General features: G+C 41.0%; 1 protein-coding gene across 15 annotated transcripts in view; it reads left to right on the forward strand.

Moving 5' to 3' along the window:
* Positions 1–27577, forward strand: part of TSPAN4 (tetraspanin 4) — a 470616-nt gene that overhangs the window by 184494 nt on the left and 258545 nt on the right. Inside the window, exon 1 of one of the 15 annotated variants that reach the window (XM_075047856.1) lies at positions 23680–23698. The exons of the other annotated variants lie outside the window; for them this stretch is intronic. The gene's annotated coding sequence lies outside the window, so the exon portion shown is untranslated. Of the gene's footprint in view, positions 1–23679; positions 23699–27577 lie in introns of those variants that run through there. 15 annotated transcript variants of the gene reach the window in all.

Here is a 27577-nt window from a genome sequence, read left to right on the forward strand (position 1 = left end):
GTCCAGTTGGTTTAATACTTTTGTATGAGGTAGTGCACAGAGTTACCATTAAATCTGGTTTTATTCCTGTTTTTTATTTTGGTATTGAAACACGGAAACACTGGTTCAATTCTGCTCGTTCGTTAAACTCTGTTGTGATACAGGAGCTGAGTTCTAATGAGCAACTTGGCTGATACGTTTGCAGGCACCTTTTATGGGAGGAAAATGTAAGTTGGAAATAAAATTTCAGTCTCAGGCTGCCATGGGCCTGTCATTATAAAGACAGTTTAAAAATAATGAAAATATTCTCACTGGTTAAAAGTTTTGAATGAGCTATGTGAATTACAAGTGTTAATGCTGGGTTTCCAAAGTCACTTAGGATCAGTTTTTGAAGATACTGCAGTGTGTAAAGTTGCAGGTAAATATTTCGTGGAATTAACAAACTTAAATGTCATTGAGGGCTTCGAAGATGAGATTTAAAAAAAAAAAATTTGGGACTTGCCCTGAATCTTTTTAATGACACCCAGTTTTCTAAGGGAAAGGAAATAGCACTTTCAAAAGTTGAGCTCTGTAAACTGTCTGAAGCTGCACATGAAGAATAGCAAGACATATTACTGCTGTACTTGTTTCTGAAAATGGTACATTTAAGGCACTTCTGAAAAAGGAAAAGGGAAAATTGTATCCGGTTAGAATAGTAGCAGCAAGTTTAAGACCGATGGGAATTGTATCCAGTTAGAATAGTAGCAGCAAGTTTAAGACCAATGGGAAAACTCCCTTTGATGTAATGAGGAGTAGTGATATGATCTGTGAAAGTGGGATATGGATGAGAATTCCTTATTCCTTTGACTAAAACAAATGTTTGGATTTCTTCTTATTTCATTGGTTGAGCTGAAAAAATGGAGACTTTTCTCTTGTTGCATTTCAGCTCAAACTATGTAGCACAGCCTCTGAATGGAAAGTAGAATAATATAAATGAAAGAGAGCTAAAAATAAAATTAAAGTCATTTCCAGCTAGCTCTATATAAGCACTAAAAACAGAAATAAAGGAGATCTCATAGTTTCACCATAGCATCCAGCAATGATCAATCAATCAATTTGAGCCAGGTTCATAGTATTAAAACAAACCATCAACTCATAGTAGGAAGTAAAACAAGAGGTGCAACATTCACAGTAAGGAAAGCAGGTGGAAAGAGTAAGCAGATGAATGGGAAAATTTTAAATACATTTTTGTGTGTGTGTCCATGATCTTTTATTACAAGAGAAAATCCCGTCAATTAAATTTATATTGTTCACTGAAATCCGATTACGTGTACTACACAGTGGGAACGTGTGGTGGATTGACCCCAGCCAGCAACTAAACATCCATGAGTCGATTGCTCACTGCCCACTGCCCCCCGAGCAGGATGGGGGAGAGAATTGGAAGAGCAAAAGTGAGAAAAAATCAGTTTAATAAGTGAAGCAAAGCTCTGTGTGCAAACAGTGCGAAATAATTTATTCACTACTTCTGAGCGGTGCGCAGATGTTTAGCCACTTCAAGCATAGTGCTTCCTTGGGAAGACGAATGCTCTAACAGCAAATGACCCACCTTCATCCTCCTTTCCCTGAGTTTTTATTGCTGAGCATGTCATCATGGGGTACAGGATATCTCTTTGGTCACTTGGGGTAAGCTGTCCTGGCTGTGTCCCCTCCTGACTTCCTGCCCAACACTCAATGAGAACATTGCCATTCAAGCCTACTTTGCCTGGTTTTACTCCTACGAGTCTAGCTGCTGCTGGAGTTCCTATGCGTAGCGGTTGCCATTCATGCTGGTCAGAAGAAGGTGCTGCTAGTGTCTACAGCTGCTGGAGGTTTCTGCTGTACCTTGTCATGCTCAAGACATCCAAGGGTTTCACTTGGCCATTTTGCCAGACTACAGTTTCACCATTTTCTCGGATCAACTGAATTCCATAATAAATCCTTCAAGACATGTATCTCTTTAGTCACAACTGGAGATGCTTTGTCTTTTTAACGGCTGGAGAGGCTTGATTTTTGTTGCTAATTTATTTTTACCAGCTGAAGTTTTGGAGTTTTGTTAGAAGTTAGTTCCCAGTGTGTACATTGCTAATATGGGATGGCATATTCATCCTTTCAGCTATCAACAGAGGCTGTCTGGCTGGACTTGAAGGTAGTTTAATGCGTTTTGATTGCAACAAAGGACTCTAAATCCTCAACATCGTTGTTTTCTTCATTTGGACATGCTGAATTCCACATGCAAGTGAATCTCATGTTTTGGAATAGCTTAATTTTGGGAGTTATAAAGATGCCCTGTCTCTTAAGTGGTGGTTGCCACTTAAGATAGAACTGGACATTCAGTGCGGCTGGGTACTTTTGTTTCCAATGCATAGGCTGTGGCTGTGTCCAGAGCACAAGAGTTAGGGCTTTTGATCAGTACTGGAAATATGCAGGAGGCAGCTCTGAGTTGCACATCAACATTGCATTTAAGTGAGGCATTTGCTAATTTTTCCACTACTGCTGAAAAAGCCCAACCCTAATGGTAGCTTTGGTTTTAAGTGTTTGAATTTTTTTTCTCCTGTAATTACACACTTCTGTAATATATCTATATCTATCTATTTTAAATTGAGCGGATACCTATGCATACCTTTAGCTTACTTCTTCCTGAAAATTCTTGGTTTAGAATGATAAAAACAAAGAATAAACAGACATTATTCATAATTGGTACAGAATATCTCCCAGAATACAAGAAATATGGAGCTCTTGAGAGCTGAGAAGTGTCTTTATACCACGTCCTTATTGTCTTACGCCTCCCCACTCTTTTAATGGAGAAGATCTATTTTTAAAGTTTTAAAAATGTGTTTAAAGTTGCTATTTCAGTATACCTTTTCATATTTTCCTTTGCCTGAAGCAGCCGATATCCCCCTGAATCCTGAACAGGATATTTGTCTGTGATATTGAACAAGCCTTATAGCTCTGCCTGTGTAAACACAATTCCAGTTGCTTCTGAATGCCCTAGCAGTGTGTCAGAGTTAGGTAAATAAACTAACTACATTAATTGCTCCTACATCCCTTGAGTGCTTCCACTTTGTGGGTTTTACAGTAATGTTAATGTATTGTAATCCATTATTATCTGCAAAATTAAAATTTTCTTTCTTTGCCTGCATCTGCCACTGTTAATTCAGAAACTCTAATAAATGCATTAAAAGAGGGAAGTAATAAGCAAAAGAAAGTCCCTCTGGGAATGTATAATTTCACTTTTACTCATGACTCTTCATGCTGGGTTGGAAGAAAATAAACAGTGTAAACATGCAGTGTTAGCACACCATTAAAGTGAGACTACAAAGCAAAGTTGTAAAACCCTTCTGTAGCTGTTGCACTTGCATTTATTATAGAAATGGGTAGAATGAGACTAAGTAAGTGCAGTGATGCGCTGAAAGCAGGTCTCAGGCTCACATCAAAGGTCTGGGGCTCATGTGGAAGCTGTGAGCAGTGTCATGCATTGGAATGGGAAACTGGGTCAGTTGTTTTTATCCGGGAAAATGATAAACCATCAGAAAGCTGAGATCATCAAGGAAAGAAGGAAAATCCCACGGGGACCTGTGTGTGGACACAGCACATCAGTAAGAAAAAAGGTGGCTGAATGGGCAGATTAAGCTTTATCAGTCCCAATAGTTTTGATTTGAACACAATTGCCTTACCACCATTTGGGAGCTGGCCGATACTAAACATGCATTTCTCCTGCTAATTTTAATTGCCAGAGGGCATTAGGAGATGTCAGACACAGGTATTTAGTTTAGCCATTGTCTGACTTCAAAGGAGTAGGTGAGCATGAGACAGCCATGACACATTGAACAACTCAAATAAGAGAATGATTCACAGAATTCCAGGCAGAATAAAGGAAGAAATCAGGATGGGAACACTATGGTGAAAAAGAAGGAAAGAAAGTGGAGGGGAAGTGAATGTTTTGGGAAGCCTTTATATTTAAAACTTTTTTTGCAAGGCTGGGCTTGGTCAGAAATAGAAGCTGAACTGCCTGGAGCAGAAGAAACATTTGAAAGCAGCATGGCCACCCAAGAGGACCCAGGAAGATAGCTACATATAGGGTATGTACAGGGAAGCGTGTGGCAGAAGAAGCAAATGTGCTTAATTCCATTTGCCAGCGTTGTACTGTATCCTGCTGGGGCTTCAGTGGGTCTTCCATGGCCTTTCAGAGGAGATGCTCATTCAACACCTCACTGCAGATGACACATCTGACAATTGCAATCTACTCAACAGCCTGTCTCGCAGCACCCTGGCCTCGCGGGGGTTCTTCTGTCTTCTCTGCCAAAGAAGCAGCTACAGAAACGCTTGCAGGCTGAAGTGCCAGGGCGCAAGCTGTGTAGGGCAGGTAAATAGCAGTCCAGGGGATAGGAAGTGGGCCTTTCCCAATGGGTAGGGTGTGGCAAATGTCCTGTTATTTCAATGAGATAATCTTTGCCATTAGTCTAATCACTGTAATTAGTCATGCTGTGCTCCCTGATAATGTCCCCTGGGATGTGTTTCAAAAATTTCCTCCTGTTATGTGGCTGGAGGGTGCTGGATTTGGGAGTAAAGAACAGCAGCACTGTTACTGTTATCCACCATAACAGGAGAGATCTGAGCAAGGAGGCAGTTGCAGAACATGACTTTCAGCAGCCACAATAAAAAGATATGCATGGGGGAGTGTAGGTGAAAGTTAGGAAAGGAATAAGCTCATTGCGCCGGGTGGGATGTATATATTTATACAGGGGCAAGTTAGTCCCTGCTGGGTTATTTGTCTCAGGGGGTTTCTGTCTTTAGCATACATTCTAGAGGAAGAGTGTCAGTCTACAGCTGCTAGGGTACTTACAAATCCAGGAACAGGCATGTAAAGTTCAGTGATAGGGTTTTTATGCAGACATAAAGCAATTGCAGTGAAATACAGGAGGTTCTTTAATTTCATGAGGCTTAAAAATGAGTATGGCCCACAAGGCCGTACAAATCCCTCTTGATTTGCTAATGTGCAGCAACATTGGGCTTTGCAGAATAAATGGAGCTAATCATTTCTAGGAGTTGGTCTGATCCATTGCTTGAGAAGCTGAGAGCTAGGACTTGTTCCCTTGAGTCAGTTGTAACTCCTTTCTTCTGTCTTAAAATGTTAATAAACAGAGCCGTGGAACTTCATGGGTGTTTGTAAAGCTTTGTGAATTGCTGCAATGAAAGATTGTCCTATATAAAGTATACAGTATTATTCTTAGACTCCTGTGGGGTAGAGTACCCTCTTGTGTGTATTGGACTTGAGGGCTGAATAGTAATTGTTGGAGCCTTGAATATTTACAGTGAATTGTGGAAGAAGAATGGAAGAATAGATAAACTTTCCATTAATGTAGGTAAAGAAACAGATATGCCTTTAGTGAATGTAAATGTGTATTTGCCAGCCTTTCAAGAACGTAAAAAATGCTATTAAAGTAGAACAAAGCAACTTTAACATTAAGTAGAGCTCCTCTGTAGGAATAAGATAAATATCAGACAATAACTGCAAAGCCCCTCAGAAAAGCAATGCTACAGAAATACACACGCTCGTGTCCCACATTTCATTAAAAAGCATCAAATGCTGTGAATGTGCTATCAGCAACATCTGCTTCCTGAGTTCTCATTAGGAGATGCTGATCTACATTTAGTTATATTATTGTCTCACTTCCAGAAACCTCAGGTTTCTGCTCCTTTGAAGAGTGTACCAGCAATGTTTTTGGTTTCAGAGCAGTTCATCATTCTGTAGTTTCTCTACTCCTCCCACTGCCTTGTACCTATGAGGCAAAATGTTTCTTGCATAGTTCAACAACTATGCTGGCTTATGTGCAGACTGAAGGTTTTAGTAGGCAGAGGAAATGCTTCCAAAGAGGAGCTCTGATTTTTAAAAGTATCTACAAAAATGACAGCAAGATGGTCCGTATTTGTTGTCTCCCCATGATTTCTTAGTTTAGCCAGGAAAAAAGAAATATACTCTTATCCTTTTAGTACGTTATAAAAGTTTTACACTAACATAATTCTAATGAAATCAGTAACAATGCAGTGCTGTAAAATAAGTATAATATAATGGAAACAAGCATAGGGGTCCTACTTACCAACTCAGAGCTAAACTTTTAGTGTGAGCATCAAGTTTGGTATTTTTGGTCCATCAATGACAATATTTTGTGTTTAAAACTTTTAACATTAGAGTACTATAAAACCACTGTGACTTCTTTTCATATCCCTGGCATTGCAGAGATCTAATGCTGGTGTCTAACTGATGAATTAGACACTTCTACATCATCGTTATATATATACCATCACTGGTGCTGTATCTGTAAGAGTAATTCTGGCAATAAGCATTAGGTGATATCATCACTCCTCCAGACAGTCTCAGGAGAAACCAAAGGATGATGTCATGTCTAAGCAGTCCTTTAATCCTAGATGTATCTTTTAATGTCCTGATTTACATGTGTTTGTGCAATAGTGTGAAGAATCACAGTCTACACTGAAACTACATGGTTTTTTTTTTCTTGGGCTGTCAATTTTTCCACGTCAGCAGTAGAAACAAATACTTTTCAAGAAAAATGATTTTTTAGATCAATCTCTATATATCTGCATACATATGTAGATCATACACATGTATGTTTGGTTTAGCTTTTATAATTTGGCTGGTTTTTTCATACCCATGTCCTAGTCCTAGAAAAAACTTAGACGAGATTACATCACAAAAGTTTCTTGGGTTGAGTGAGCTTTGTTGTGATTTGTTTGTTTGCTTGTTCATTAGAACTTTCCTATACTAATAGCAGCCTTAACACAGTTGCATTTCTGTTGCCAGAAATGCTTTTGCTGAAAGAATTGATTTTTTTTTAAAGTCTACACACAACTATAAATCATATTAACAAAAGACAATGTCATTGCTATAGGCTGTGCCTGTGATAGAATTAGCTGTTTCAGTTGTGCCAAGATGGGTTGTACTTGCATAATGATACCAGCAAACCATTTCTGAAGTAGACCTTGCCTGAGGCACACGTTTAACTTTACATACTGCAAATAATTTCACTCATTTCAGAAAGTAATTGTAAGACAAAATCTTGACCCCCGCATTCCACAGACTTCAGTGGAGCTAGAAGCCACCCATGGGGTATAAAGCATTTTCAAACTCTGGACTACAGCTGATAGAATCCCTGGGGCTACAACAGAGGTAGAAATTGATCTTTTGATATTGAAGAAGAGGTGAGAGAGACTTGTGGGTAAACTGTGGAAAACTTAGCAACAATATGTAACTTATTATTGATGTGAAAGAGAGAAGGGAATGAACAGAGGCTTGCATAGAAAGTAATAACATTGCCAAAGGGATGGTCTAGGAAAAGTGGCCATTAAAGCAGCATTTCGGCTAAATAGCTCTGGAACAAGATTGCATTTGTCAAGAGAGTTTTATCTCTGCAGATGATAGGATGCTATGGATGGCCTATTAGTGACACTACGTGGAAACCATCTGCCAGGCTGAGGTATAGCTTAGGTACAAGATACAAGAATCAAGAGTGAGCTCCAAAATGATGATATTCAAGTTATGGGCTGGTGCAACAGGAAGATGCTGTTATCGTTCACAAGTCATGAGGAAAGAAGATAATGGGCAGGAGAGTCTTGGGAAGAAAATTAAGATATCTGCTTTAGCTATGATAACTTCATAGTGATTGCTAAACACATACATAAAAATATAAGAGAACAAGCTGAGACTCCCATTTGAACAGAAGGTGTGTCATTTTGTAAGTCATCAGGATAGCTGGATTTGTGTTTGCAAATGAGATGAAATGTGGAAGGGAAAGAGAAGGAACAAAAAGGTCAATGTAACTATGGAAGAAAACTGAAAGGTGTGGAGCATGAGGAGAGTTCAGTAGAGGACACACTGAGGGAGCACTCAGAGAACTCAGAGAAGGATTCAGGGAATGGTATCTCTGAAGCCGTGAAAAGAAATGGCACAACAGCAGGAGCATGGCCAAAACTACTGAAGGGCCTAACTAAGAAGTTGTAAAGGTATTGTTAGAAGTCGTTCCCATTTAGTGTAAGAGCATAAGCAAGATGTTTCTAGGCTGGATTTGCTTGAAAGGAATGCTTATTACTGTAGTCATTTCAGAGTGGCTTATGTGTTTTGGCATGGGTTTTTCAAGATATTTGAAGTTTATTTGTATTATGAAGGGACGAGCTGGAAGGAGGGAAGCTTGGTTGCAGGGGAGGTCCAAGAAGAAGAAGAAGAGAGCACCCTCATGAACAGAGTTGGTTAGAGGAGGAGACCCTTTTCTTGCAGTCATCAATGAATGATCCCTTGAACAAGAAAATCAATGACTTGAACTGTAAATGAGACAGTGACATTGGACTAGTCATGTAACCCTATGGTCTACAACATACATTTAATGAGGACTTGGCTCTATAAGTTTGACCACTTTTTGTGATCTGTTTGATAGAACGTATGTCTAACTCTGGGTGCATTTAAAAGATGTTTTTTCTGGCATTTGGAAGGCATGATAGACATGTACATGAGATCCTGAGGGCTAAAGCAGGGTGAGAGCAGTGTCTTCCTGATGTCATGCATCAAATATTGCATGGGACAGGCTGAGCTGCTGCAAATGCCACATGAAGCTCTTAGCCATCCAGGAATTATTCCATGCCTTTCTGGTATCTTAGGCATGTGTTCATGCCTTAGCTGAGAATGCTTATCCTGTACCCCAGGAGACACATGCTCCTGGTTCTTCTCAGCCAGTTTTGCACTCTCTTGTGCAGTTATCACTGGTACAAGTTAGATTACTTATTTTGCTGCTGTTGTCCTTCTTAAAGTATATTTTGCAGAGATTTAACAGAAATTTTCATCACCTCTTAATACAGTCAGGTTGCTGTGTTCAGATGGGCCAACTGAGGCATTGCATTAATACTGATACAGATGGGGACTTGTTGAATGATGGTATAATGTGAATGGTTTCAGCTAATTAGCACCTGTGTTTCTGTTCCATTTTATTTTCTCCAAGTGAATGCAGTAATGGACTGTCCCTGAAGTTGTTGGAAGACAAGTAGATAGCAAGGGTTTCCTGTCCATAAACACTACTGTGAAAATACAGTGACTCTGTTCTGCTCTTCCTGAGTATGCTCAGCGCCAGTTAGCAGTAATGGGACTTACACATGTGCTGCAAGTGCAGTGTGCCCCATAGCCTCTGGGTAGTAGAAACCCTTATCTTGCATTTCCATAGTGCGGCATGGAACAAAAGCTATTGTAAAAACAAATCCACCCCATCCCCCCATGGGTATTTTTTCTTGCTTCTCTCCTCCTGAGAGCTAACTTGCAATGAGACAACCCAAGGCTGACAAAAGAGAGCTTTGTTACTTTCTGCTAGCTTAAAGAGAGACAAGGGGAGACTTCTTGACATGCTGCCATCACTGTCCAGACCTTTTCTAAGCTTTATCTTCTCCATCTGCAGAGTTTGTGAGTTGAAAATCACCTCTCCTGAAAATGCTGTATAGTTTCCATAGGATGAAATCACTGCCTGCAGGTTAGACTGTAGCTCCTGATTTACAAAAGTGTCACTGTATCCAGGTGGCTTCAGACATCTCTGAATTATAAGAGCTGTGATAAATACTGGTATTGGCAAAGAAGCCAGCTGGAGCACTTACCTGCCCTACAGTGCTGTTTGCTGCCCTATCAGTTGCGCCAATGTGACTGTAAATGGGGCTGCACCATGAAACTAGAATGTCAAAATGATGGAGAGTCAGAAATGTGGCAGAAAGGGGAAGGGGTCTTTTGGTCTTTAAGTGACCCAGTTTATCACATGGCCCCACAGACTTTTATACGTGCATAATTAAGGCGCTAAGTTGCAGCACAGGGAAGTTAATGAAGGAGCAGGGACTTAGGACAGCCTCATAGTGCCCTTAGACAAATAGCAGAACAACTGATGGATGGATTTCCTGTAGTGCTATTTAATTCCTTTAGGGGGTTTCTGCCAGCATCCTCAACCTTGTGAACCACCTAATTCAGGAGTCAGGTTATTGCAAGTACTGAAGCATGCATTTAAAACCCTAATCCCTGCGCTTCTCTTGTACTGTGGCTTGGAACACAAACTATTTTTGTAACACTGCAAGGTGTAAGTATCAGTAAATGTCATCTGTAAAAAACCAAAAACCACCTGACAGAATCCCCTGCAATAAAAATTCTGTACTTTGTGGGCGAGGCTGCAGAAGTTGCCAATGTCTGTATAAATTATTGGAGGGAATTGCTTTGGAGAAAGTCTCTTTTCCTTTACATAGGGAAATCAATCCTCCAGTAATTAGGCATTCAGTGTGGTTGTGACTCCTCCTCTTTATTCTATATACTGACAGTCTCTTGAGTCTGAAACATACCACTTGTTCACCCTTTTAGTATCAAGTGTACATCACACTGCTGGTTTTCAGAATGAGGGAAGAGACAGGGGGCAAAGGAAATGTTTTCCTTGTAGGTGTCCCTGTAGGAAAAGAGCCATTATGAATGTCTTTGGTCTTCCCTGGTACCTTCCACAGGCATCTTGGTTACACAGAACTTCTCAAAACATTTCTAGGTCAAATCAATCTTTTTTGTAGCAGCTTTGACCTCGCTGTTATTTATATATATGAGCAGCTGTTCTCAAGATAAGTGATACAAAAGAGGTAAGGAAAGGAGAGAAAGAGCAGTGGGAGGGAGCAACTACTTTTCTGTCTCTTCCACGACTGAGAAAGGAGAGAAAAAAGGGAGAGGAGGAGGACATGGCTGTAGTTGCTTTCCCCCTCCCATTACTCCATTGTGCAGCAAATAACTGTTTGTACTTCCCCCACTAACTAAGCCACTACTGGAGATGATGATAGCTGACAGGAATAGTCAGTCATGACTGCAGCTAGCAATATTTCTCTTTCTCTCCTTCCCGTTGCAGGGAGTGGAATGGTCCATAGCTGTGCAGGGTCCTGCAGATGCTCTCGGGGCAGGGCAGGGGGCAGGGGCGGGGCAGGCAAGTGATAACTATCCTTGCCAGCCATTATATTCTTGCAGCTGTAGAGGCATGGGGTGATCTCGATGCTTTTCAGATGTTCCCCTTATCATACTCTCATCAGACAGGTACGTCATGCTTCCAGTTTAAGAAATGTGGTTGTAGTGCATGGTCTCTAATCCACATTACAGAACCATGTTCCTTCTCCATCTTGTATCCTTGGAGAATGTACCTTGGAAAAAATGTCCACAGTTACCTCTTATAGATGTTTCATACACGTTTGGTAGGGGTATTAATATGTACACTGATAATCCTTAAGATTAGAGGCATCTGTTCATGATGATCATTTTAGCAGGTGAGGTGGATGAGCATCACTAGCAGTCCACAAAAGTGCAGGCAGATTCAAAAATGTCAGTTACTCTTTGTGGATGGTGAAATTAGCCTCCAGAGAGCTATGTGCTGCCCAAGATAATTTCTGGTATCCAAGCTATCCTACCCTATTCCCCAAGTGTAAGAAAAGGAAATAGGATTATCCTGACTTTACAGATTAGATTGGAAGCAGAGTAAGTGTCAGTTAAATGATTTACCCAAAGTTAGAGAAGTGGCTTGTGTCAGAGCCAGGGTTTGAATCATAATCATCTGAATCTCAGACTGGGGCTTTAGCCTCCAAAGTAGGCTGTTGTTCTGGAGAAGAAAAGCCTGCAGTCAGTCACAGTTGCAGCTTTGGGGAAGCAACTGGCCAGAAAAATGAGTGTTAGCCAAATGTTTTTCATTTTTGTGTTTGTGTGAGAGAAGCTGTGCATGCTCTAATTTGGTAAAAATTCAATTTCATCTCTTAATTAGAAGTTGTTGTTATCTAAAAACTTTTAGATAACACATTTCCACATTTCTCCTGACAGTTTGGGCTGTGTGGCACAGACAAGCTAGGATGGCTTTAAATGTCAAAATATGCTTTTTATTCTTGTGTGTGTATATATATCAAGGCATTATCAAGTAAAATAAAACTCCGCAGTGTGACAGATTACATTTATTTAATTGTCATCACTCTTTAAATGAATTTATGGCTGTCAAGAGAAATTTGCACTTGTAGAAACATTGGAAACCTTGAATCATCTAGGCTGAAAAAAAAGCCAGGCCTTGCTCTGCATACCTCTTGCAGAGGTACATTGCTGGAGGTGGCTGAGCTGATTGGAATACATTTGGTTTTGAATGCTTTCTCTCACTTTGCTAATTATGTACCAGGCTGTACTTCAGGCAGAACTCTGACCATTTTCCTTAGCTTTATCAGTGACTTTTGTTGTTTGTGGGAATGAAGAAGTGGGAAGCTTGTCTCCTGAGAAAGCTGGTTCTTCACATTGTCCTGCTGGGTGGCCTCTGCTGCTGTGATGTTTGTGGAGCAAGAAGCCTGTGCACCCTGGTGAGTTAGAGAGGGTGTGTGTTCCCTGTTCAGAGGTGGGCATGAGATAGCAGTAGGCTGGAGCTGGGAATCTATTAGATAAATTGTGCTTAACCTGGACAACCTGGACCAGCTTAGCAGAAGTTGAAAGTGCACTGGCTTCTCCTGGAGGCCACTCCCAGGTCCTTGTCCACTGGGCAGTTTTCCAGCCACTCTTCCCCAAGCCTGTAGCGTTGCATGGGGTTGTTGTGACCCAAGGGCAGGACCTGGCACTTGGCCTTGTTGAACCTCATACAATCTCTTATAGGCCTTGGCCCATCGATCCAGCCTGTCCAGATCCCTCTGCAGAGCCTTCCTACCCTCCAGCAGATCAACACTCCTGCCCAGCTCGGTGTCATATGCAAACTTACTGAGGGTGCACTTGATCCCCTCATCCAGATCACTGATAAAGATATTAAACAGAACTGGCCCCAATACTGAGCCCTGGGGAACACCACTTGTGACCAGCCACCAACTGGATTTAAATCCATTCTCCACCACTCTTTGGGCCTGCTCATCCAGCCAGTTTTTTACCCAGTGAAGAGTATGCCCGACCAAGCCCTGAGCTGCCAGTTTCTCCAGGAGAATGCTGTGGGAAATGGTGTCAAAGGCTTTACTATAAACAATATCCACAGCTTTTCCCTCATCCACTAAGTGGGTAAGATGACACAGTTTGTTCCAAAATGGGACTTTTTTACCACTAAAAATAACTTCCTGTAGTAAAAACAAGAGTCTAAGCCCCAGACGTGCTCAGGAACAGTTCTGTGAAACCTTCACAGGTTTTCAGGCCCTTTCTCTGTTTTGCATGATACATGTAGGTGTACCTAAGGCCTATGGTTAGGAAAGCTTCTGCAGTTTAAGAAAACTCAAATTAAAGACACCAGACAGGCAGGCTGCAGCAGGACCAGGCTTCCCTGAGGGAGGGGAGCCAGCTGGCAGAGTATGAGCTGGCAGTGTGCCCAGGTGGCCAAGAAGGCCAACGGCATCCTGGCTTGTATCAGAAATGGTGTGGCCAGCAGGACTAGGGAAGGGATAGTACCCCTGTACTCGCACTGGTGAGGCCGCACCTCGAATACTGTGTTCAGTTTTGGCCCCCTCTCTACAGGAAAGACACTGAGGTGCTGGAGCGTGTCCAGAGAAGGGCAACGAAGCTGGTGAAGGGTCTAGAGAACAAGTCCTGTGAGGAGCGGCTGAGGGAACTGGGGTTGTTCAGCCTGGAGAAAACGGAGGCTGAGGGGAGACCTTATCGCTCTCTACAACTACCTGAAAGGAGGTTGTAGTGAGGTGGGTGCTGGTCTCTTCTGTCAAGTAACTAGTGATAGGATGAGAGGAAATGGCCTCAAGTTGCACCAGCGGAGATTTAGATTGGATATTAGGAAAAATTTCTTCACCAAAAGGGTTGTCAGACATTGGAACAGGCTGCCCAGGGAAGTGGTTGAGTCACCACCCCTGGAGGTATTTAAAAGATGTGAAGACATGGTGCTTAGGGACATGATTTAGTGGTGGACTGGGCAGTATTAGCTTAATGTTAGACTCGATGACCTTAAAGATCTTTTCCAACCTAAATGATTCTATGATCTTTTCCTAGTTCTCTTGATTTGGGATTTCTATGGTTCAGTTCATGGAGAAAGAAGGATTTTTGCCAAAGAGGCTTTCAAGTCAGGGGTTTGGCCTATGAATTAAGTCTCCAAAATAAAGGCATTTCATGAAAGATGATGCCCTTTGATGTCTGTCACCCTCTGCATTAGGCAGGAAGGCATTGATTCCCCTGCCCTGCTCTGAGGTGTAAGCTGTAGCTGTTTACAGCTGTAGGACATGGCAAAGGATGTCATTGCAATTACTCTCAAGCAGAGCTGGAAATGCAGTATTTGATACACAAATTCAAACTGGGGACTGGGTCCAAATGGCCATAACTTTTAAGTACTTTTCACGTCAGTGTAGATATTCAGGTGTACAAAACTTAAACGTATATTCAGACCTGTCTGAAATTTTCTTATGTGGCATATTGTTTATTTTTGGTGTCTTAAAGTTCTTTTTATTTTCCCCCTGTCCTTTTACAGAGGTTTGCACCAAACATATTGCAAGGCATAAGCAAACAGTGGAAGCAGAAGTGAATATTTTCCCTTCCCTTTGACAACGTATGCCTTTCTAGCTCTTGTCTTGATTTGATATTTTCTCTTCCTCATTGTTGCTTATTTGGGATAATGCATAGTTATCAGAACCATCTCTACCGTAGTATGCCAGGAAGATGGAAAGGCATCTCCTTGAAAATATTCACAAAGGCAGCCCAGCATCTGAAAATTGATGCTTCTCATACAGTAAGAGCTGCAGGTTACATAAAATCTTGTCTTACCAAAGCATGCCTGTGTTAACTAGGTATCTGTAAATATTTCAGATTAATTTTGGGGGAAAGTTTGGATTTTCATGAATTCTAGTTTAAAAAAAAAGAAAAAGGTAATATGGATCAGCTGTTGCCAATTTCGAGAAGGTAGTGGGATAACAGTAGTCATATGGCTGCTAATGTCTCTGACTACAGAATGAAGAGCATATTTCAAGGCTTAATCCTGTGTTGTGAAGGATCTTTGCAAGTTAGGAATCTTAAAATTGGTTGTATTATTAGGCTTTGTAGTATTGCATTATGCGTGTGTTAGGCAGGCTAAAGAGATGTATGCGCATCAGCTATGGATATATTATTACAAAGTTGCTACTAAGAACCACAGAAGAATGTGAGAAGGGGAACAAGGGAATAAATAGAGGCAAATTGAAACCAAGACAACTCATCTGATGCCTTAAACATGAATGTCACCAATAATTTCTAGCTAGGCAGAAACAACAACTGCTGTTCCAGTTAGCTTTCCTCCTTCCTTTTAAAATATTTGACTTTTGTTTACTCTGCAGGAGCATCCTTCTGTGTGCTGCATAGATCCAAAGTCGTATGTTGTCATTTAAGGGTCCCCAGCAGGGATACTGGATGTGCCAACCTTGGCACTAAATTTTTTACTGTGATTAACAAAGCTCAGACTCTGGAAATCTTAAAACTGTGTGGCCTGCTTGTCAGCTGGATCTCTGGGTTGAGAGATGCTGTTCAAATGGAAGTTGCAGGTAGGAAATTACAGACAGACAGCAACAAGGGCTTCAGCATCACCTTGAGTTCCACTTAAATGTCTTTTTTTGCAGCAGATGTATCAGATTAGTCAGGGATTGTTGTACTTTCTGCCTTTTGGTTTCCTCAGATTCATTTACCTGGTTAGGTACTCTGTTGCCTTGAGAGAAAATCTGTGAATTAAATGCCACAGATAGAATTGTCTTTTCCTTGTGCTGCCCTTCTGGATGCAGATGGGTGCCTTCTGTACACTCACAGCAGCAGCAGCCAGCCAAACTGGTAGGTCACAACACTTTTCTTCAGCCTAAAATGAAGTAGGGGAGACTAGTTCTGATTAAAATGCAGCCAAAGCCTTTAATACTGTAGTATTAATAGCGATGCTGGCCTTGACAAAAATAGCTGTTAAATGGAGAGGAAAAAGCTTTCCGTGTTTGCCAAAGTTGTAATGAAAATGGTGGAGCTGTCATAAATATGATGTTCTTAGCTAAAATTATTATGGCTTAACAATTTTCCAATGCATTGCATGGGGTTATTTCCAGCACATTCAGATCTTGGTGTTGTAAAGGTTTAATAGAAAATCTTGACAGTGAGTCTTTATCTGTGCCAGAGGAAAAGGTAAGTAGTGTTTATGAAATCTTTACATTCTTTACTTACCACCTTGATGTTGCTCCCATGCTCATTTGTTGTCATCTTTATATGTGTCTAAGATCCAGCGTATGGCTGTGGATTGCTAAGTTTGGTTGCTGGTGTGATGGAAACTACGTGAGCCTAACAGTCCTCATAGCCTTTAAATACACAGGTTGACTCCTCAGCAGGGATAAATCCATGGCGTTCCACAGAAGTGGCTGGAGCTGTGCCAATTTACAGTGCTTGGAGACCGAGCATAATGATGCAACTTTGATGTAAATTACTACTTTTAGGAAAAATGAGTGTTTACAAGGAATCAAGCAGGCATGGGTTAATGCTGAACTGTGAAGCAGGGCCAGAAGTTACATTTGACAGATCTTTGTTAGATGCCAAGGAGCTCAGGGAAAATTTAAATACCAGCCTCTGTGATAGTGATAGAACAATAGTAGTTGAGAAAATGCACAAAAGTATTTTATGCCAAATGGCAAAACAACTAATGCTGTTCATTTATGATCCACACAGTGGGAAAGTGCATTTGCCTCCGTGTAGCTCTGATTTCAGTTTGTAGCAGAAACTTGGCTCAGTAGCAGAAACGTTAACATTGGATGGCTCCAGCTTTCATTAACTGTTGATTCTGTTTCTTATTTCTCCAGAACAGGGGCTGAACATTCCTTGGCATGTTTTCACTGATCTCTTATGGGCTTTGTAAGTGAAGGGAGAAACATGCATGTTTGGAAGTTCTTCTGCTGGCCTGCAGGAATATTGCTTTCATTACATTTTTGTGTATTGTGAAGTAAAAGGGGAAGAATAATTAATTTCTCCTGTGGCCAAGAACTGCACAGAACCTAAGGTGGCATTATGATCTTTGTAACTGTAGAGAGCATGTTTCTGAGTATGCAGGACACCCTAGAAATAGTGGACTGCTAATACTTGATAGAGATTGCTTGTTTATCTCATATTAAAGAAAGCAATTTGGTCTAGAGGAGCATTCCCACTTGCAGTTAGCCAGTGTACCAGGAAATATCCTGCTTTTTATCTTTGGGTGTCTCAGTTGAGGAAAAAATGCAGCATAGCCTCGGCTAGCCTCATCAGACAGCAATAGAGAGCCTGCTGATTCTCACCTCTTGTTTTGCAGGACTGTGTATGAGATGGGGCTATTGAGTTGCTTAGTTAAGTATATGCTGAAGTGCCTTTCTGAATCCATAGCCTTCTGTGTAGATTATTTTTATGAAGAAATAACAGTAATAGTCATAATAAAGTATTTTCTGCACTCCTGTGAAAATTATGTATTTTTTGCAGAGAAGGTGTATGACTGTACAAAAGAAGAAAGAAATTGGATGTGTATTTTATTGCCTGTTAAGTCAGTGACTTTTCCAAAGCTTGTAAGTAAGCTAGATACATAATGCCTTTGGAATCCCTATGTTAGTAATAGTGTTTACTACTAACACCTTAGTAATTGTGTTTTGGTAGCTTTGGTGGTCTAAAGACATACGTGAGGGAAGATTTACAGGGAAGGGTGTTGTGTTTTAGTAAATCAGCTGATACACCTACAGAGAACAGACAATCTCTGAGAACCAGAAAACTTCAGGAAAAACAAATTTGTGGAGAGTAATTGCAATATGAGCACTTCCAGAAATTGTCTCCTAAGAACAATTTGATGCACGTGGTAAACACTTGGAAGACAAGAGCATGTACATACGTACATGTCAGAATAAGTAGTGTTAAAGCTGCTGTTTTGCTGGTAGCTACAGTGTGTGTCTAGGTAAGGCTGTCATGCCCTGTAACTGTGTGGGGTGTGTGCAGTGATATTAATCTTCAGGTACTCCTTCCAATATCTGCCTCTCCTATAGCTGCCCTTTTCCAGGGACCTGGTGTCGTCAGGGAGCAGCTGCCCATCTGATCGCCTAAACTGACTGCTCTTGGATCTGTCTTGAATCCCACCTCCAGGTGATCAGACTTTTGCAGAGGCAGGCAGATGGTAGGAAATGTCTCAGATTTCTTTCTTGGGTAGTAAGTGTTACATTGTGTGCTGCTGAGAGACTGGTGGGATGCAACCTATCCCCTGGGTGAGACACCCTTTCCATTTGATCCATCAGGTAAAAGATGTCTTGTTGTGATTACTCAAGGCTCAGCTGTCTCCTTTGATGACAGCTTCAGTTATTGATCCCTATGTCTACGCTGTACATAAACCATTTAGCTTTCCCAGGTAAGAGCATCTTGCACCAGCTACCGTTTGGTCAGAACTGAGGGTGTTAGCTGTCCTGTTTTAGAAGCGTAGCTGATAACCCACAAAAAAGTGGCAGCTTTGAGCTAATGCAGTAACAGCTGTCCCCAAGTCTTCTAGCCTACTCTGAAAAATACTGGGCTAACTCCACGCTACTGTACTTACTGTGCACACTGGATATCGTTAGGACGCCCAGATGTGTGGCAGCCCTGGGTAAATATGAAATATTCCACTGGATTTACCTGGGGAACAGTTCAAGTATGGAAATGCTACACTGAATCAATGGCCGATTCTCACAAATACAAAAAAATATATTGCTTTCTTAGTCTTCCTCTCTGGAAAGCCTGGAAGTGCTGAAAAATGTTTTAGCATAGCCACTGCTACTTATAAAAGGAAACTTTATGGTAACGAAGGCGCCTGCTACAAGTCATACAAGCTAAATAGCATTTTTTTACATGTACTGCTCAAAATTGGGTTACCTGAAGAAGAAGAGTAATTTTTGTTTGTTTGTTTTTTGTTGAATGCTGCATGTGTGATTCCATTTAGAAAAGTTAAAATGCTGAACATTTATGTTACTGTCTTGTTATGATTGTATTTGGTCTGCCATTTGCTCCCAATTCTCATTCTAAGGAACTGGACTAGGAGCCGTTACATGAATGTAGTAACACAGGAGATTACTAATTTTTTCAGTAGGTGCTATGACATTCCTTATTTGTACATATATTTTTACAGAGGTTGATGACATTTTAGCTCTTGATCTAGGAGAGTGAAATAAAGAGAGGGAATAAGGGAAGAAATGAAGAGGGAAAAACCAGGCTGTGATCTAAGAAAGAATTTAGGGAGAATATCTACAAGAATTTCTGAAAGAAACCCCTGATTTGATGCATTTTGCATTATTTGACAAGTAACATATAACAATAAAAGAAGCCAAAATTAAAGGTAAACACATGGGAGGTGGGCTTCAGTACTGAATTTAAAATGTTGGCATTTTCTGTTGCTGATTTGATATTTTATTGTTGCAGGGAATTTGGTGTTTCTGTTGCGAGTAGAATTAAGCTTTCCTGCTAATGTATGCAACAGCACCACATGCACACCCTCAGATTTCATTGGCAGACAATTCTTTTGTACACAAAAATGAGCGCCCTTAATATTACAGGCACATTCAGTTTCAACAGTTGCACTTCTTTTTGGCAGTACATTCAGATAATATATATATATTAAATAGCTGTGTTGCAAGGTCTTGAGTTCATGAAGGAAGGCAGTTCTGAGTCAGAGCAATGTTAGCACAATATCCTTTTTCAACAGTAGCTCAGAGCAAATGCTTTAGGAAATGGTAAAAGAAATAAGACATATAGTGATAATTCTTGAGCGTCCTGACTACTTAGAAGCCATCGAGCAATATGGCTACATCAGTACAAGCCCTAAGTAGAGGCTGAGAGATACTACTTCCAGTTTTTCTCTTTGAAACAGGAGTAAGTGCAGATGTCATAACTTGAGCTTTTCCTTGTTTGCAGTCTGGATTTGCATCAGTGCAGGTGGATCAGTTCTTGGCCTCTGCCTCCCGAGTGGGGTTGATTCTGTAAACATCTCACCCCTGTGAAGTGGGTAAGACTTCTTATGGCACTGGGCATAATGTTGCAATGACATGAACAGAAATTAAGCCTGCAGTTAGCAACTGTCCCACACTGTGATTGCAAATCTGGCTCTTGGTAGCTGTACAGGTGTTCGTCTCTCTCATGCATGTGCATTTTGGATGGATAGTGGTGATAACTGTTCATGATTACTTGCACTTGAGGCTGCTGAAGAAGAGGAAAGAAATGCATGTTTGTGGGTGTCTTGTCGTGTTTGGTTTCTGTCTGCATGGAAGTGCAAAATGTTTATCAGGCAATTAGCTTGGGATCTAAGTTAGAAATACACTCCTTTTTAGGAATCTTTTCCTTTCCCCTCCTTCCTGTCCAAACTCCCCAGAGTGGTGCTAGGAAGTGGCAGCAATTGTTATCAGCTGTCGGGTCATTCCTCTCGCTTTCTGTTTAAGCAGGATCCACAGGCTCGCTGTACTTCTTGAAGAGTAACAGCAAGACCTGGAGATGCCTCTGAGTTTCTGCATTATAACTGCTGTTTATAATAATTTTATATTCTCCCTGAAAATTGAAACTATTAAATAGATGAATTGGTTTCGGATTCCTTTTTCTGTTGGTCTTCAGTTGTATGGACTGTTTAACACCAATGATCGATAGTTTCACTCTAGCTCTTCTCCTAGAAGCATATAAGATCTTCATGAAAAAGTGATTTGGGATTTCTTCATTATGCCTGAAAATGTCTTAAAAGATGCCTTGCATGGTGCTAATTCTCAAAAATGAGATGAGTATTGTGGATTTTCTGGGAGAACAAAAACTTTAAAACTTGTTGGAATTTGACTCCCTAAATTGCTACTTTTTTCATTTGGTTCCTTGCCTTCCTGCTTTCTTGTATATTAAAGCATCTCTGGTAATTATCAGGGTGACTGCTACATTACTTTTGGTGATTTCTTCTTTTGGTACCTAAAAAATGTTTGTGTGCTTTGTGTAGGGTTGGTTGGGTTTTTTTTTTTCTTTTTCTTGTGACCATTGTTCCTGAGCCATTTCCATATGGCATAAAATCAAGGACAGAGGGGAAAAGAATGGCTTTTAAAAGCAAGTGTGTAAATAAATACTTTAAACTCTTCATTTAGAAACAAATCAGCAAATGTTGAGGCCCTCACAGATGACCTCATATTGCTACTCCCAGTTTTAGACACTCCTCTGACCATCCTGCAACATCACTATGTGAACCAGTGAGTTCAGCTGGGAGAATGGTGAATAATTTCCTATTTGGTGTTGACAGTCTCCAAGGAAGCCTGGTTAAAAATTCATGGAGGCTATCTTGACTCTTCACCTTCGGGTTTTCAAAGAGTTTGAAGCTTACTGAATAAGGTATTAAAAGCAGAAGGTATTATCAGACAGCCTCAGGTTTGTATTAGTGTAGGGTTTTTTTCCCCTTTGAAGTCTGTTTAGTAGTATGCAAGGGGAACCTTAAATATTCTACTGGAAAGGAATGGGTTTTATACCAGTCCTTTACACTTCCTCATATTTGTGAGAGCCAATAATTTGAGGCACTGTCTGTTCTTGAACTGGTAATAATTTAGCAGGTAGGAAACATGTTCTTCCTAATTCTTAGGTGAGAAGTGATAGAAATGGTGAAGCTACTTGCATAGGGTTTTTGTTAGCTAGACACTCTCTTGGCCTTTTGTAGCTGATGGGGTTTCTGGTGTCTCACTGCAAATGAAAGGGACTTATGGAGAGTCAGCTCATTTCAGAAATAGCAGAAGGCTGTTCACTGTAAATAATCTCTCATAGAGACACAAATTCACAGCAACAGCATTTCTTCTGCTTTGTTTCCCACTGCACTAGGCTAAAGTGGCTCAGCCTTCCGGACATGACAAGCTTGTATTGCTCCTTTATTTGTTTAACACCTTTTACGAGCTTTAGGTCATTGATGGCAGATCTGGCCCACTTAAAGCATGTTTCATGTTCTTCTACACACTGTAATCGCAGCTTTCTCATCCCCCAAGGGGTCTCCTTCTTTGCCGTTTTCCTTGTACTCCTCCTACACTTTCTTCATAGACTCTCTGTGACTATGAAACAGCAAAGGATAGATTCCCAGTATGAGGTCATGCTTAAAAGGGCCAGAACCTTCAGAGCTGCAGAATCAGTCTGCATTATGCTAGAGGTGCTCAGTTGTGAGTGATCTGAGAAATATTCCTGTAATTATTCCATTATTTTTTCATAAACGGAGTACCTCCAGAATGCCGATTACCACAGCTTTGGGTATATTTGGTCAAGAATTTGTGTTTAAGTTACCTGTAGCGTTACGGTTATGCTGGGTATACACGTATACCACAGGTTCCATTGCAGCTGCTCTTTGAAGGGACCTTATAGGGGTTGCTGCCCCTAAAACTCACTGGGAAGCTTGGTAGGTTATGGCATCTGCTGCTTAATGGTGATCATAGCTGTCTTCCTATGAACTTGGCAGTCTCACCCTTTGAATGCTATTTCTTTCATCATCCTGAAAACTGTAGATGACAGGGACCATTTTTTAATATAAGATGTGATGTTGAGCTGTTAATTCTTACCTGAGCCTCCACATGCTTCCACAGGTTAAGAACTAATAAGACTGTGGTCTGTAGTTCTGAGTTTTGTATCGTGCCTCTTGTCTTTTAGCTACATATTTCTGAGAAATGCCTACAGTTATTTTTCATTGTCTAAAGCAACATATGAGCAATTTAAGTCAGTGAGTCTGCTGGTTCTTAGGTATTTGGACCCCTTATGTACGTCCAACTACGCACTTGCTTGTGGACTGTTCTCTGCCACAGTGCTTGTATATTGTGTTGATTATAGTTCATGATGCAAAAATCCAGTTAGTTCTTTTTTTATTGTTATTTATTCCTCCACAGCAAGATGAGGTTGCATTTTTTATTTCTGAAGTACTCTTGTAGAATCCTGTAGGTTCAAGACAGCACAGTTGTAAAAGTTTCTAGTGGTCAGTATTCTCTGTATGATCTTGAAAAGTTAGTTCAGGTGTCCAGCTCTGATTTGTTGCTAATTATTTATTAAAGACAATTCCACATTTCTGGTTGTTCTATATAAAAAGCCATTGTTGTCCATTTTGTGAATTTTTTGGGGGTTGCCTTGGCCTTGTGGTTTTCCTTAAAACATGTAGTGATTTCGTTCAACATGCAGTGATTTTTATTTGTGTCTGCAGTCTGTCAGTTAGCTGAAGATGTTATTACATATTTGTGAAATGCAGGCTGGGGTTGGTGGTATACAAGACAAACCATATAGACAGTCATTGCTCTGAGCTAATCTTATCTCCTGGAGCAAAGCATTTCTGAGGAATTTCTAATTTTGACAACTGGGATCAAATGTCTGACTTCTGAGGGCTGACAATAATGCCAGGGGCTGAGCTGCTTTGTCCTGTTGATAGCAACTGTGCAGTTTAAAAACCACACTAAATGCCAGGGAACCATGCATCTTAGCTGGTTAGGTTCAGGGTGTGTTTGTGTTTAGGGTAAGGCATTAGCTTTAGAAATCTTTATGGGGCAGAAATGCTGCGGCTGCTCAGGGGTAAAAATAGTTCTGGGTTTTCAATGGCTGCATTCCATGGCTGGAGCCTGAAATCATGAATCAGGGCTCAGCTCTCGGTCTGTGCGAGACCAACTGCGAGAGCTCTGCAGACAGACACGGGAGGGGAGCAGCTAGCCGAGATGAGTCCGAGCCCAGCACCGCTGATACTCTGGGAGGGACCTGTGTTGCTTGTACACTCTCAGCAAGGTATCGTACATCAATATTTTGATTTCCAGTAGGAGTGTAATTACTTGAGTGTGAATAATTAAAAAGCTAGTGAACCGTGCAAAATTTCCTGCTAAACCAAAGATGACTTTTAAAAAATGTCTGTTCTGTGCAAGTTCAGCTTCATAGAGACTTGTAGCTTCACACCTTACAAGATTCCAGAGACCTGGGATGATATATTGTGATTGGAAGGACATGCTGCTCATTCCTACCTGAATATTGTTTTGTGTGAGTGTTTGTCCTTGATTTTTGCATGGCAGTTTTTTTCCAGAAATTTTCTAGCTTGGAATTTCCTGGGAATTTAGATACATAAATTGTTAATAGTCTTTTGAAGCCTTCCTGCAACAGTGCTTTTTAAAAACATGGATACTTAACTCAAAAGATCTCTCTCAAACTTCCAACTCTGTCAGTGTTGCAGCATGAGACCTATGCAGGTTTAAACCCCATTTTGACAGAGTTCAGGTGCTTATTCTCAGTCGTTTAAAATGTGGCAGAATTTCATGAAAGAGTGAATTTTGTACTTACAGTCAGGACTTTTTGTTGAAAGGGTTGCTAGGATGCTACCAAAGTTTTTATGACCAACATTACCTTTGAAAGCAGTAAACAACCCCCTTTTTGTTTGGTTGGTTAGGTTTGGGTTTTTTTGTCCCTGAGACATTTCAAATGTGTATCTTCCAGGCCATCACCAGTAGGACTTTGAGAAATTGATGTTCCTGCAGTTTTTGGCATGCCCAGTGAGTTGAGTAACTGTATGATCCTCCTTCCAGAGTGAGTTGCTAGATTTCATGTTGCTAGAAGTACACACGCCAGCCGCATGTGCAGATTGTCTGGTCCGTTAGTGCCCTGGGCAAAACTATGCGAATCCACACGTGGCAACCTCGCAGCCGGGCACAGCGTTCAAGTGCATTCATCTGTTTTCTTCCTAGGCCCTGGGATGCAGCCGCGCACGCTTGTCTGACACTCTCGGTATATCTACTTGTGCTGATCGCTCGGTGCTACCCCTCTGTGCCCGGCGCAGCTGCAGGCACCTGCCTTTTGCTTTGCTGGCACTTTACATGTAACACAGGCACCTACAGCTGTGCTGTCCCCACGTATTGCTGTATGGGCTTGTGTTAGAAGAGCTTGATAGCTTCGCATGGCGCTGTGTACCAGTGATCTTGCTTAACAAACCAACTGCCAAAGCTATTTGCACCTTGTTTTTTTCTCTTCTAGTGCGCTGGCACAGCTTACTTCCCTAAACATTGCTGGTATTCAAAGTAGACGATACTGTTTTCTCATGCAGCTCCCACGTTGTGAGGCTGATCTGTAACAGAAAACCAAAGTGAATTTGGGAAACCTCACATGGAAAAACAACTTTGTAAAGTGAGAAGCATATTGCTGTAAGGTAAGGAGGAAAACTGCAGAAGTCAAAGTAGTTCCATGCAGTAAGCTAAGTTAGTGAGGTGTTAGGTACAGCTATAGAAGATTAGCAAACAGCAGGAATTTTAAAATCTATATTGTTTTATTTTACTTGAGCCATCTTAGTGTGTAAGGCACTGGGCTCTGGTGCAGGACCTGGATTCTATTTCAGCCTTGCGGATGGAATTGAGTCACCTAATTTTCTTGCTTTTCAGTTCCCAATCTGTGTAATAAGGATGATTTTACAATAGAGGTGTTATGGGAATAAAAATCTGTTTAACATGGATGTAAGTGCTAATGCCATCTTTACCCCTTTAATGCTGCCAAATTAACTGCCAATTTACCACTCCTGGGAGGCCCGTCCCGCTTCTGAAACAGGAGTTTTGTGTTCTTCTCACTAATGTCATTTTACAGAGGGTGAATATAAGGGATAGTTTAAAGGATATTCCAAGAGTTGTATAAAGTCTGAGGACAAGAATAGATGCTGTAATCCTGCCTAGCCACGTCCTATGTGCTGGCCTCACTGTATATTCCCCTTTTGGGAGGTTCAGTAAGAGTTAGAAATATGTTGCAGGACATTAGGCTGGTCATCAGCACTGCACAAAAATAGTTGAATGGGTATTTCAAAGAAGTGACATGGCAAAACTGTTGATGTAATTGTCCCAATAGCAGAGCTGCTTAAAATAACAAGAACATGAGAAAGTCCTTTCTAACTGCAGCACTTTATCTAATGCCATTTTTGCCTACTGTGGATAAAGCAATGAGAGGTATCTCAAATATTCAGTCAGTGGTCCCAGATATTATGCGCCCTTTGTGTTAGGAATTACAACACTTCAAACTATCTGCCAGAGTTGTCAGCTAAGGTGAATAACTGAAGATCTGGATGTTTGCCCAAGCTGTCTGGATTTAATTATCCTGTGAAACCTCATTAGAGATGAGCTGCACCTGTGATACGAAGAGGGAACTATTTTGAAGGTAGTTCAGACCCTGATTCATAGCTCAATTTAAAAAATAATCTTTCAGAATCTGGAAGTTTTTGCATCTCTGTGTACTTTGTTACAAGTAACGTTCAGTCCTGATCTGATTTTCTGAGGGGGCAGGAAATAGAGAAGATGCATTTGGTAGCCAAAATGATGTTGACTAATTGGAGATATAGCCTGAAAAAAATTGATAAATGCAATGTATTTCACTTCAGAAATAATTAACTGCATAAGTACAAATAGGCCTATAAGAGAAGATCTGGGGGTCATTGTGGTTCACAAGGTGAATTTAAGTCAGGAATGCTGTGTTGCTTCAAAAGGCAAAGCTGTCTTGCAATGCAAAACCAGAACATATCGCCCATGAGACCTGTGAAATGATCCATCTCTTTGGCACTTAGTACAGTCTCAGCTGGGATAGAGTTCAGATTTTAGGAGCTGCAGTTGAAAGATGTGGATCAACTGGACAATTTGATACAAGTGCAGTGAGAATGACCAAGCTCAGAATAAAATCTCAAGGGAAAATTGCATAAATTGGAGTTCTTTGGTAAAGAAGAGATTGCTAAGGATATTTAACAACATTTTGCAAATGTGTAAATGGCTGCTGGAAAGAGGAAGGCAAGAGCTCTTCTTTGCAGGTGTAGGGTAAGAAGTAATAGGCTTCAGTCACAGAATAGAAGATTCAGATTCATTAATAAATGAAGTAGATATCTGTCTGGGATGACATAGATATGACCTGTTCTACTGTCATCCGTGTGGTCTTTTCAAGTCTCTCCCAATTCTATGATTCTATAATTCTGCATGATTATATGCTTTCAGTTGGAAACTGATGTCCTTAATCCTCTGCAGCAGACAATGTGCTCAGTGTCTCCCAGAGAACCTGTTCCTGCAGCTAGGGCTGATGCTATTATAGATAATAGTTGCAGGGCAGAGGGAAGGGGTTGGGTGGATATGTAATCTTTTGGCAGTTGTACACAATGTGGAGACATGAGTCAGGAGTGATCGCTTATTCTCAGTTTCTCATGGTACAAAAGCTGTAGGAAAACCACTTGAATTGTCAGGTGGTAAATGCAAAACAGGGAAGGACTTTTTCACACTGTGTTTAGTTAACCCAAGGAACTTACTGCTCTTAGATGCGTTGGGGGCCGAAAGCAATTAGACAATATTGTGCCAGCAAATCTGTCAAAAGCATGTAAACATAAATATACCAGTGCCAGCTCAGGAATTTCCTGAGAGACGTGTTGCTGGAGGCAGGGGTTGTATACCACGGAGGCTATCGCCATGCTTGTGCCCTGTTCTTTTACTCTTGGCACTTGCAAGTGGTGTCTGTCAGAGTTTGAAGGGAGAGCTGGGTCCAAAAGTTTTTGAAGGAGGGTTTTCTCTTTCTCCAGTCTGCAGTGCACAGCCTGTGGAGGCATCCACATGCCTGATAATCAGCACATTTAAAATAGCCTTTTGCCTGTCAGGATCTGTGAAGAGGCTGACC

This window comes from Buteo buteo, chromosome 16 (assembly GCF_964188355.1).
Source record: "Buteo buteo chromosome 16, bButBut1.hap1.1, whole genome shotgun sequence".
Classification (NCBI taxonomy): Eukaryota; Metazoa; Chordata; class Aves; order Accipitriformes; family Accipitridae; genus Buteo; species Buteo buteo.